Here is an 11,452-nt window from a genome sequence, read left to right as displayed (position 1 = left end):
GGGTGGACTAAATTGTTAAAAAATCGTAAGCTTTAGGAATTGTAAAAAAAATAAATATTTTGAGGATCTTGGTAGTCAAGTAATGATTTCTAAGGGATTAAGATGAAAACAAACATACTGATTAGATGACACAATAAATCTGTTCTTTCTTACCATACCAAGATTAGTCACGTAATAATAAATTTATATTTAAATATAAATTAAGTTTTTAAATTAGGTTGTTTTTCGTATGCAAATCAATGACTAAGTACACGTTGGCAATATAGTGACCACGTACCTAAATTTCTTGCCATAATAATATTTTAAGAGCTTAATGTATATTTAAAATTAGTTATTACAAATATAATAATAATAATTAAAAAAACAGTTTGAAAGATAAAAATACTTATATAAGAGAAAAGATAGAACATTAACTCAAACATGCACTACAAGAATTGTTAGTTTTATTGATAGAATTTTCTGTTAGTATTTATATCTTTATTCTGTCGGGAATAAATTTACCGATATGCTCACGGATAGAAATTCTTTATCGTTAAAACTCTTTTCGGTAATTTTTATTCTATCAGTAATAAAATTACTAATAGATTTAATGACGGTAAAAACACACCAAAAAAATTTACCCTTTTTATTTTGTCAGTATTTTCTTGGGAATTTTGCCATATAAACCGTCAGAAATACCATATGCAATTTCTTTAGTGATTAAACAGTGATGTAATAATATTCACATTAATTCTTTTTCAACTCTATGAAATATACCGATGGATATCCTGTTAGTAATTTTTTTTAAAAAAAAAAAACTATTTAACAGGAGTAGAAGATAATTAAAATAAATTAAATTATTATAAATCAACACTCAATAATAATATTCAATAATAATTAGGAACTGAGTTGCTTGGAAAAAAAAAACTACTCAAACAAATTCCTTAAGAAAGGGATGTTTATGCTTTTTACAGTAGCAGAAGAAGAAGAGGTATGTTGATTATGAAATGAGGGATTTTTAATCTTTTAATTGGGGAATTTTACCAACAAATAATTAAATATTAATATTTTTAACCAGTTCACTGGTGATTCCATCTGTAATATTTTATTTAAATTTTAAATTTAATAAAAAAATTTCTTCATCGCAAAAAAAAAGTGTGGATATTGTTAACATTTTTCTTTTACTATCAAGAAAACTTTTAACTACAAAAGCAAAAGTTGGTACATGTATTCAATAAAATAAATCAAGAATTATAAGTGTCAATAAATAATAATAAATATATTAATTTCAACCAAAAATTAAGTTGCGAAGCTTAGATAAAAACACATTAAGCTATCTAGATGTCATATTGAGGGGAGCATTTAATTTTTTTTTAATTTAATTATACAATGATAAAATTATTTTTTGTTAGAAAATAAATAATTTAAACACCATTGAAAAAAATCTAGTATAATTCCTCTTTTCTAATTAATATATTTTTTTCAATTAAAAAACATCTTTTTAATCATAGGTTCTTAATTTGATAAAAAAAACATAAAAAATTAGAATAAATATAAATTTTCGACATCAAGATCATTTGTTTTGATTGTTGGAATGTGACCAATCAATAATTTTCTTTTACCTTCACCATTTTTTAGCAAGATTCTCTCTCTTCTCTCAACCCGAAAATAAAAAAAATAATTTCTTGGACTAAGAGTGTGTTTAGTATTGTGTTTCGGAAGCACTTTTAAAAAAAATTTAAAAACACTAAAATATTTGGGTGAAGACTTCATCTCTATGAACAGTGAAAGGAAAATATTTTTTTTCACTTTACTTTTCTCCTAATTTGATACTTTTATATTAGATTAATTTAGATTTGTGGTTGGTGATTTGTTTTAATTTTGGCTATATATATATATATATATATATATATATATATATGTAAAATCTTTTAAGAGGACATTTCTGCCATTGCTATTTATGATGTTGACTTAAAAGTATTAGGTTCAAACAATAGAAAAGGTTCGGAGGGTACTGTGTAGTCTGATCACACCAGTTGACCTTACATTAAACAGAATAAAAAACATACATTCCTTTTTTTTATTGAAATTTTTCTTTAAGTAATGATGTACGTTTTCAATTCTAATTATACTTTATCATCTATAATTAGCATAACGATGTAGTAATTAATTTAATTAAATATCGGTAAGGTATCTTCTTACAACAAAATATTATTGGAAATATTATGGTACAAGAATTTTGGGGTTTTTTCAAAATAAATAACACAACCTCATAAACGTTTGGAAAAAAGAGCATAGTTCCAGAATTTATTGAGAAAATAGCATAGTGGTTGAGAAGTGTTCTTCCCAACAATATAATTATTTTTTATAAAAGCGTGTTTGGATGTATGGTTGTGATTGTTTTTTAAATTATTTTTCATTTAAAAATATATTAAAATAATTTTTTTATTTTTTAAAAATTATTTTTAATATCAATACATCAAAATATCTGAAAATATCAAAAAAATATTAATTTGAAGTAAAGAAAAAAAATAAAATAAATTAATTTTTTAAAAAATATTTTTAAAACACAAAAACAAATAAGATCTAAAAAAATATATACAAGTTCCTATATAATTTTATATTTATACAAGGCCCTTGTATGCATCAAACGGGTAATCACATAAAAACAATTATAAATTTAAATTTAATAATTAAATTGGTATTAAATTTTACGAAATAATTTTACAAGTCTAGCTCTATAAAAGGGTTCCTTTACTGTAATTAATCAAAGTTTAGAAAATTTTTAAATTAGATCTAAAAAATATTATTATTTTTCTAATTATTTTTCTAATTAATTTTATATTTTAATTATTTTTTATACTTAATTTTAATATAAAAGTGTGTACCCTTCCCTTTTTTTCATGGAAATCTGATTAGAATGACTTTTCACTTACCATTGACTATCATGGCTTTTTCTATCATTATTATGCACAATAATATTTTTTTATGATCATTATTAAAAAAACTTGTTTATTTTTATATTTTAAAAATATTTTTTAAAAAAATTATTTTTCATTTTATTTATTTTTTATTCAAATGAATTTTTTTAATTATTTTAATATACTAATATAAAAAATATAAAAAATAATATTTCAATACATTTTAAAAAAACTTTAAAAATCAATTATTTATACAATATCAGACAGGCTAACTACCCCCATTAAATCAATACATCGCTTTATTTCACTATCTTCTAATCTCCATGTGGGCCTAACTTGCCATATTTATCTTCGTACTCCATGTTAAAATCTCTAATTGAGCTTCTTTATCTAATTTCTTTTAACATCAACTCTCATCTTTTACTTTTTGTACAAACAATTAATCCCATAAAATTCAAGTTTACGAGCTGTAGATAATATAGACCACTACTGTCGATGTTCTTCTCCATGTCCTCTAGTGTCAATTATTTTTACGAACAAACACTGTAACGTCTGTTCAATTTTCTTGTCTTACCTCCAATTTTTTTCTAAATCTATACGTGATTGGTTTAATTTCAAATATGGTCTAGAAATTACATGTATTTTTAACATTGTTTGGTTTTTAAGAATAAAAAGATAAAAAAAATTATATATATTTGCATTTTCCCAACAGTGCAACTCATGAAGATATATGTTATTTCTCCAAAAAAAAAAAAAAAAAACTTTTAAAGTTGTGTAAGTACTTTTTTAATTTTTTTTAAAGTAATTTTGGATTTTTTTTTTCCAGATCTTTCTTACATATTTCATATGCTGTCCTACATGTGTCACCCCCACAGAATGCTAAAACGGTACAATGGCAGTGAAACTGGGGTTTGCAGTACGTAGCAGATCTGTGTCTTTGTTTCTTCAAGTGGCAGATTCAAAAATGGCAGATCAATTTTTCTGTGCAGAAACACGGGTGCCTTTTTGACAGATTTGTAGCAGGAGCTTCTTTTTGCAGGCGTAGCAAAGAAGCTCCAAGGGATCTTACAAACACAGCTCTCTTCTTTTTTCCAGCTTTAGTGGGAGACTTGAATTACTTGCAGCTTTCGATAAATTCCCTGCTTCACCTTAAATTGTTCTATTTGCATGCCTACTTAGGGTGCATTTTAATTTATTTTTACTGTTAATTGTATAAACAATATCCAATGCTTAAATAGGATAGTTATCATCATGCATGATTATCTTCATGATTGGCATAAAAATTCACCTATAAAATGTTTAACATTCCAAAAAAAAAAAATACATGAAAGTGTAATTTGTTAAGAATTTTCAAATAATTAATGAACTTACTGTATATTAATCTCGATCGTGATGGTTTAAACAATACTTAAGCATCAATTATTGGTGTTTAGTGGCCTGCAACGTACACCTCATCAAATCATATAAGGTATGATCTCACATAAATATGCAACACTAATCTAATTATTTTTTTCTTATTTCTCCTAGCTATATATGGCTCGTGGACCTTCATATCACAAGATCAACTGTTCTTGCTGGCATTCAAACCTAATCAATGTCCAGTTGTAGCTAACAGCAGCACCAATTATGGGGTTAGGTTTCAAATCGGTCTCACAGCTCACAACTATGGTGTCTAGGACACAAGTTTCACATCTTTCAAGACCATCTCGTTTATTGCATATGGTTTCCAGTCAACATCTATGTTTTCTGTAATTAAACTCCAGAATCAACACAATATATTCTTATTAGATAAACGGATAGATAATTAATAAATAAAAATAATATCCAATTCATCACATAGGGTATCCAGATTGAAAAGTTCTAAATGTAACACACAATCATCATATAGAAAATGATAAACTTACCTCCTAGCTCTTCCATACAGATCTTCGATTCATCTCTGGCACACAATTATACTAATCTAGTAAAGAACTTCACACATATTAATCAAGTTTTGTAGTAATTCATAGGTTCTGGAAATCAAGTGACAATCCCTACTAACATGCAGCTCAATTGAAACAAAAATGGATCCTAAGATAAATAATTTCTTGTGTTCCTCTCATGGGATTAATTATCAATTTATTTCAAGATTAAGATTAACGAGAAAGGCTAATGATTTACATATAGATGATGTACACATTTAAATCCTCCAAAATTAAGATGAGATTTCTCTAAGTTTTTATTAGGGCAAACAAGTCAGCATCTGCTCCTTCATCTCAAAACTTAATTATGTGTCCCTAACTATAGTAATTGATTAAAGTAGAACACAGGAACATAAAGAAAAAGAACAGCATTTTCCAACTTGCTTGATTCTCAAGTGCACTGGAAAGAAAGCTCTACCACAAACTACAATTTAATTGATATTAAAAATAGCAATATCCAATTTTTATTCTGGTATGATATGATATATTGTATGACTTAGAACTAGAATATGTTGTATCTGTGGACAACAATTATTGTCTATAAGGTGGAAAATAAAACAGTGTATCCAATCTTCAGATGCTGATAGTCATGATAAAGACGGGAAAAAGAAATGAAGGAGAAATACATTGGTCACAATCTAATCCATGTTGTCACTAAAATCGCATCGAAGTTGCATTTTCAAGAAAAAATCCAACCACAAACACTACTCCATATTCCCTATTTGACAACTTGATTATCACCACCGTTTAATTAGGCAGCTATATGATCAGGGTAATATCAAATCTTTTCAATTAATATATGAAGAATAAAGCCAAGAAATTACAACTGGAAGCATCGATCTTTTTGCAGATATGAATATGAAGTGGTTTCCCTATCTTTGCAACAACTTGAAGGAACAAGTCATACACTTGTCCATTGTTACCGAAACTTGATATCAGAAATTAGCTTGCTTGTCAGAACAGTTGATGTAAAAACATTAGAATCCCTTTAATATAATTAAGACCTGCCCTATATAGGGCCTATATTCATATCCCTTGTATTCTTAATCAACACCTACTGACAAAATGCATGCTACTCTTTATGTTAGTGCAATATTTTCCATTTTCATAATGTAACTTATCTATGACTTGGCCAGAAATTAGATAGACTTTTTGTAATGTGACGAAAATGTTACGGAGAGATTCCTATAATTTGCAGCAAGAAATGTCAAGTTTGTCACCATAAGACTTCAAAATGTGTGCATGGGAATGAACTATGCAATGTCATGCCAATGAGCCTTGTTTTGGATCGGATATTTTAGAAACAATTGTCATACCAAATCTTTTTCCCTTAAGATACAGAATGAGGAATGGAAAGTAAAGCAACAGCCTCATTTTTAAACACAGAGGCAAAACGAAAAGAATTTCTGATGTTATGCTTGAATGTCTGATAGAGGGATTGAATCATCTAAAGGCTTTTATGAAGCATCACTCTATCAAAATTCCTAAACTGAAACCTCATACGGAAGTGTTGGAGTACTAATACTATACATGTGAACTAACAATCTACAATTGGGAAGCCACAGAATGCTAAACATTATCCAATAGATGAAAGGAACATCCTGTGGAAGAGTGTCAATGTCTACTCAGAACTGTGGATCATGCAACACCAAACTGGACCACTAACCTTGTGGAATTAAGGATGAAACCAAATTAATTTGTACCACCCTTTGTCTCCTATCCAGTTTGACTCCCAAAATCAGTAAAAACTAAAAAAAGTTAAATGAGGCTAAAAATTATTTATTGAAGGACAAGGAAAACAGATCGCAAAAACCAATTGTATATGGCATTACAAGAGCATTGGATTTACCACCGTATATCTACACAATTTAAATACAACATATAAATTTTCTAATCAGCATGCTTTTCTTGTGTCTTGTGAATTTAATTTACCTATTGATTCTTGATATATACCTGCAGCCTAATAAAGACAAACATGGAAGCATACAGCCATGAGGAGAGGAGAGAGATGGATAATATATTGTCTTTCTTGACATTTTTTAGTTGTTGTAAGATACATAGCTGGATCTGAGTAGGTTAAAAATCCATCAATATTCTGATTGGACAAGGCAGATTTGTGAGTGTCAACATGCGTATGTTTGCATATGCATAATTCTTGTGTATGCAATAAAGAAAGATAGAGGTGTTGATTAATGAGATAAAAATCACATTATAACCAACTAGAAATTGCAATTTCAATGATAATTAATCCAGAGATAAACAAAAAAAGAAAAGGGAAGATGAAACTTTGAGGAACCAAATACTTAATTACCTGTATGAATTGAGCTCTTGTGAGAGCAAATTAGACCCCAGAAAGCATGTTTCAGAATCTCTTGTGCTGTTGGTGAATGAGTGATTGAAGCTGCAAGATGACCTGATGGAACCATATATTTATACAGGTCTAAGTTCAAGCTAGTTTAATTCTAATTATTTTTCTACCCTTTTTCCTGGAAAATACGTATACCCCATGTATGAGGAACAGGTTTACCTAAGTGCCTTCCCTGTTAGTACAATTCCCTTTTCTTGACAATTATACCGCCACAAATCACCAATATACTCTACTTTCATAGCCAGAAAAACTCACAATCAATTGATCATCCTAAATACTAAGACAACCTACCGCGATTCATTAGTTTATATATCAATATGTATCTATGACAATATTAATCTTGTCTATCTATAAATAGTGCCATAAGATTAATGTTGATATATGTGTAAAGAGTAATAGGTTCATTACCAGATCATGCTGGCAGCTTCAACCTCTCAAACCAACATATCAAACAAATTGAAGGATGAGCCAAATGGGGGGAGTGAGGTTAGGAGCTTGTTGGGAAATTTGGAAAAGTAAGAGCTCAAATTTAAAGGGAAAGAAGCAGAAGCTTTCACACCTCTAAAGATCACAAAAGAAAGCGCGAGCCATGCATGTTTTAGGGAGGGGAACCCTCGTAACTCCCCCTCTCCATTTTTGTAAATGCACCCTCTCCTTCCCGACTCTGCTGTACTGTGTCATAGATGGAGTATTTAATGGTGAGTTTTGGTCTTTCCTCACAGCTATTGACACAGACTTCCTGCCTCCCCTCCCCTCCCCCCTTTCTCTCTCTACACAGGGTTGCAAGGGTGAATATGTCAATAAAAAGGGACCACAGTACTGTCCTCCTAACCCTGCTCTCAACTAAGATTAATTAAGTTAATGTTAGTACTGTTATACGTCAAAGAAATTAAGTTGTTAAGGTCAAACTAAAAAGTGGTTGGATGAAAAACCAGCTGAAAGTAACCAGGTTAATTATACTTTAAACAATAATAAATATTGTTAATAGTAATTTCATCCAGTGTATTGGACACCCTAAATTGTAAATTAAATAACCTAATTAGTTAATTTTTTTTAAAATAAATTAACTTGATTGATTCACAACCCGTGTTTTTAGCCTTGTACAATAATAATAATAAAAATTACCTAGAAGAAAAGGTTAGAAATTAAATGATATGCCGTAGAGACAATTATGGTTAGTTAATTTATAGAGTAAGGGTTAGCCTTTTGACCTATTCTAAGGGCATATTTCTAATAGAAGTGGAAGTTATACAGCATGTGGATTCGTAAGAAAAAAATGGTTGGGAGACGGGAAAGAAAAAGGGTGCACGCTTGATTTGTCATAGATTATGTCCTTTACCCTATGGATTGCATGGTCCTTCAAAATAAAGGGATTATTTTTTCCCTCTTTTCCAAAATGTTGTGTGTTCGTAGCTGCTTTCTTTGCTAGAACAGTACTGTCTGTGATAAATCTTGGCCTCAGCTAGGGTTTCTTGAGTTTACTCTCACCTCAAGCAATAGGCAGTTGCCGTGTGTGCTAGAAAAAAAGGACCTACAGCAATGCCATTTCAGTAAATACTGTTTCATTATTTATATGAAGTGTATGAATTGGCCAGGTTGGTGGAATCAGTAGAGGGCATCCTTTTGTCTTTAGCTTTGGGCGGTTCTTCTGTCTGTGGTGTGTTTGGTTGACAAGCAATGACATGTAGACAGGCCCTAATGGAAGGGAAGGACCACACCTTTTTCTTTAATATTTTGATTAAATTGATAGGGTCACATGGTTTTGCTTTGTAATTTAGCTCAAAGAGTTGCATCTTCATTTGATTAAGGAAGGTGTGATGGTGGTTTTGAATAAAGCATTGCAAGATTAGGGTTTTTCTTTACCAATTCATCTGTGTTTTCTTCTTTCCCCCGTATTTTTTGTCCCACTTTTGTTTTTTTATATATTCACTTGTTCTTCCTTTATAGATAGGGTTTGGAGGTGCCTCTTGATTTCCCCACATTTATTATTTTTTCTTAGTCATTCAAGGAAAACTAATTTCTTTTTTTAACTTTTATGCCCTCCATTTCGAGTTTCTCCTCATCATCCTTCATCGTTTTTTGGATAAATTAAGCTTTAGCTGTGGGAAAGAGACAGAACCCAGTGAAGTTCGTTTTTTTTTACCAGAAGTTGGTAATGCATTTCACTATGCATTTAATTTCCTCCTCAAGAAAAGAAAAGGAGTAGTCAAGAACACATCAGCATTAAATTATTCAAATGATTGAGTTTTCCAAATCCAGTTCTGATCATGTGGCAGAATTTTAGAGGGACAAAACAAATATATATATATATATATATATATCTTCTGTCAGCTGGCTGGATGTGAACTGTGAAGAAAAGGTTTTAATTTCTCCATCATTAATAATGATATTTTTTTTTGCTTTCTTTTTGATTAATTTCTTTGAAGGTTATGTGAAATAACTGTGGAATTTATACATGCATCAATAAATCTAAGGCTCGGGAAATATAATTAATCTTTTAAATGTTAAAAAAAGAAGCAAGAAATACCTAGGAAAATTAACTCTAGAATCCTCCATTCTTTTACTATTAATCGAGGCCAAGTAGCATCAAATGGGATCAAGAGATGTGACAACATGTACCGACCAGAAGCTTTTAGCCCGTCTTCCTTTGACCTTACCACATTTTTATCTTTTTAAATTCTCCATATCTCCAAGTATTTTTTTCTGATCAATCAAAAACTAAGTTATATCTGAAAAGCTCCCTAGGGTTTTAATCTAGGAAATTAAGTATATTTTTTAATCACCATAACCTCATCACGGGTTCCATATCTTTACATTTTACTCATTGAACAACGGATTTATTGATTGTCCCATCTGTCTCATAACATCTGTAATTCAAACTTTAGCTTCACCTTGAGCTAAATACATAGGTCCATTGAACATGGAATCTTTTCCTTTCCTGTTCTGTAAAGCAAGAGCAATTTAAAGAGATTGATTGATTAATGTGACTTGTTATGTGCTCATGCATTTCTATGACCTAAATCTTGGGAGCACCTTTTGGTTTCATGGAGCGATATCTTGTATCCATTTTGTTTTTATATGCTAGGGTTTATTGGAAGAAGGATCTTCACAAACCTAGTGTCATTTGTCCTTCACCAATTGGCTTGGGATCGAGAGTAGAGGCTTCTTGGGAGTCCAGGCACATAATTTTCTATGTATCTCTAATTCCTGCGTTCCGCTAGCTCAACTCGTGATCAAGAATTGGAAAAGAGTCTTTGTACATCTATCTATCTAAAACAGGAAAGTTGAAATTGCGCTACATATTACACCAAAATGGTTTAACAAAGTTTAAAGACCATGATACCCTCAAGAAATGAGAAAAAACAAAACCAACAAGAGGTGTTTAAAGGGTACTTTTTTTTAATAAAAGATTTATATAGAGAGGGAATAACACATAAATGTATCATTTCCATCAATTATTTATTTGATTAGATAGAAAATCATGAGAAATTGGTTAAATATTCAGTGCCCCCGTCCTCTCGTCACTGTTGGAATAGTTTGTAAATAAAATTAAGAGAGTAAGTTTGTTCCATATTTAAAAATAACACTTTCTCCAAAAAATTTGTAAGTGTAATAAATTATAAATAAATGTTACAGTTTGTGAATCATTTGTTGTGAATTACATGAAGGGCGCTTGTATATGGATATTATAATTTTAACCACTGACAATTGTTATTTTATTAGTTTTATAATTTTATTTTATTGTTTAACTCTTTAAAATATACTGACAGACTATGTTCGTTGGTAACTTTGTCAGTAATAATTTAAAAATATATATATATTTAAAATCTATTAAACAAAAATAAAAAAATAATTAAAAAAATAAATTAATATAAAATTCAAATATTTATTAAAATTTAAATATTTATAAATTCATTCATTTGTGATCTCATCTCCATTTTCAATCAACAAGGTATGTTCGTCTCATCGATGAGTTGTTCATAATCAGTAGTAAAATGAATCGTCCAATATTTAACTCACTGGTCTAAAATCACTTTAAACTTTGAAGTTTAAGTGCTCAAAATTGATTGCTAGTCTGATTTGGAACCTATGTTGCTAGATTCATGTTTTGTGTTTTTTATTTTTTTTTATATTTGATCCATTTTATTTAAAAAATTTTGAGTTTCTCTATGTTTTTTAGGTGTTTAATCTATTTTTTTTGTTTTTATTTTATTTTTGAGTTG

At 29.5% G+C, this 11,452-nt stretch overlaps 1 long non-coding RNA gene across 1 annotated transcript; it reads right to left on the bottom strand.

Annotated features, from left to right (window-relative positions):
• Positions 1-3,670: 3,670 nt before the first annotated feature.
• Positions 3,671-8,067, bottom strand: LOC133678071 (uncharacterized). The gene is made up of 2 exons (XR_009835894.1): positions 7,638-8,067; positions 3,671-7,274 (listed from the first exon to the last, which is right to left on the bottom strand). It is a non-coding gene; the product is annotated as an uncharacterized LOC133678071 (long non-coding RNA).
• Positions 8,068-11,452: the final 3,385 nt, after the last annotated feature.

This window comes from Populus nigra, chromosome 18, assembly GCF_951802175.1.
Source record: "Populus nigra chromosome 18, ddPopNigr1.1, whole genome shotgun sequence".
Taxonomy (NCBI): domain Eukaryota; kingdom Viridiplantae; phylum Streptophyta; class Magnoliopsida; order Malpighiales; family Salicaceae; genus Populus; species Populus nigra.
This window is presented reverse-complemented; position numbering and strand designations above follow the sequence as displayed.